The sequence below is a fragment of the Sorex araneus genome, chromosome 2 (genome assembly GCF_027595985.1).
Source record: "Sorex araneus isolate mSorAra2 chromosome 2, mSorAra2.pri, whole genome shotgun sequence".
NCBI lineage: Eukaryota > Metazoa > Chordata > Mammalia > Eulipotyphla > Soricidae > Sorex > Sorex araneus.
The window spans coordinates 52,777,593-52,779,931 of NC_073303.1; positions in this window are offsets into that span (position 1 = coordinate 52,777,593).

The window sequence follows — 2,339 nt, forward strand, 5'->3', positions numbered from 1 at the left end:
AGCTTTGTCTGTTATTCTTGGTCCTTTAGACTTAACTCTGAAATGGCATATATTGGAGACAATCTTTTGAACTTTATCTACCCTACTATTTCTGTTTTAAGTTCTTCTGTGCATTTCCTGCTTTTATATTTCTATAACAACTTTCTAATCTAATCCTTAAATATTATAACCAAATAAAAATTGAGAATACAAAAATTAAATTAAAATTTGGAAGACTTCATATGTATTTGTACACTGTAACTCTTTTCTAATGATTTTCATTCCTTCATAAACTTCACCAGTTACTTATAAACTTTCATTTGAGCGTCTATTATAAAATGTTCATTAATGTGCTAACAAATAATTTATTATTTTATTAAGGGTATGCTATCAAAATATCCAAATACAGTTCATATCTGAATATACAAACAACAAAGAATGAATTATCAGCAACAGTTTTTTAATATGTCAAATTTGATAAATGATTACTACAAGAAATTCTACTCTACTCAAGGAAAACAAACATTGAATGAAACAGTAGCACTTAAAGCAAATGTGGACATTATTTAAAATTACTTGAGAGAATAAAAAATATACACTTGTTTCAAATCTATGTATTCAAACTCATCAACATCATCTCTTAGAAGCAATTCTGATGTTAACAAGTTATACTAAATGTTATTTACCAGTGTTTTTACAGATCTAAAAGGTTTATAAAGACATTGAATACATTAAAGGTCTATAGAAATGAGATATTTTTCTGGCTTATTAATTTTACAGATGTTCACTTATTCCCAGGGAGGGCAATATTCAAATGAAATAGATCTTAACATAGATTCTCAGCGGAGTTCGATAGTTACAAAGATTCTTAAGAAAATAAGAAGAGAAAGCAATTATTGGATGTTATCTGCAATATGTATGTGTGGATTCAAGCAATTATTCAACAATCTTTCTCTAAGGAAAGGGAAAACCATCTCAGAGAACATTTATATAAATTAAACCCTTTTGCACTCATTTTTAAAAGGGTCCATTTTTGTAACCGTTTAATATAATGATTGTTTAGCTAATTGGGCATACAGCTGTACATTTCAGACATCAATAAATTTAGTAGAAGTATGTTCAAATGTAAATTTTTGAATTTATAGTCATGATAAAATTTAAGGAAAAGACATTGAAACTAATAATTCTCTTGATGTTAGATATTGAGTGTGAAATGAACATTTCTTTTAATTTAATTTTCAGTTATGTCAATTGATGTCATTTCTGATATTTTCTACCAACATGAAGTATTTTTTTATGAAATAATTTTCCCCTGGAACTAGTCAAAACTATTTTTATTTTTAATTTTGTACATAATGCAAAGCAGAAACTCATTTACAGAGTGATGGCATTAGTATAAGGTACAGTAGTTAGGACAAAATCAGGCTTATCCCTAACCCTGTTTGATCCCGGAACAACAGCCCTCGGCCGACGGGCATTGGGGTGCAGTCCTAGAGGCCCCTGGCTAATAGGGTGGTCACTAGGACCCAGGGGATGCCTCCTACCTCAGGCCCTAGGATGGCCCGGACTGATTAAGGGAGTATTGCCAGGGTCGGCCCCAAACCAGCAACTGCAGTCGGGAGCCCCCCACCCAGATAAAGTTAAACAAATAAATGATGGCGTGCAAATTGAAATCTTCTTTTAAATGTTGGTACCAGAAGATGCATTTCTATTTTATATAAAGAAATGTTCTATCTCTCTGCTTCTTTTTTTTTTTTTTTGCTTTTTTGGGTCACACCTGGCGATGCACAGGGGTTACTCCTGGATCTGCACTCAGGAGTTACTCCCGGTGCTGCTCAGGGGACTATATGGGATGCTGGGAATCGAACCTGGGTTGGCCACATGCAAGGCAAACGCCCTCCCCGCTGTGCTATCGCTCCAGCACCTCTGCTTCTTTTCTTCTGTGATCAACGTATAGTTTATTATTTCAGAGCCCTTATTTTCATTTTTTGACAAGAGAGATTTGTTTTAGAGTTTCCATTTCCAGATCCAATCCCACTATTGGTGTCACATCTTTTTAACCCAAGTTTCTCCTGCTTCCTTGACTGACATATTTTTTATTTAATGTTTATAGTCTGGATACCATACTTATAGAAGTATGGTTGTATGACAAAGACAGACACCTCACATCCATACCCCAGCCAAGCTCAAGGCCCCTGACCTCTGCCCATCCCATTATCTCAGGAATGCTTATTTCTCCTCCCCCATTCCTTACTATTCTTTGCTGACGTTTTAGATTCTATTATCTAGAGACAAGAGTTTTTCTTGATACTTTCCATGCTCTTTACATGTTATTTTATATACTATATAATGCAATATAA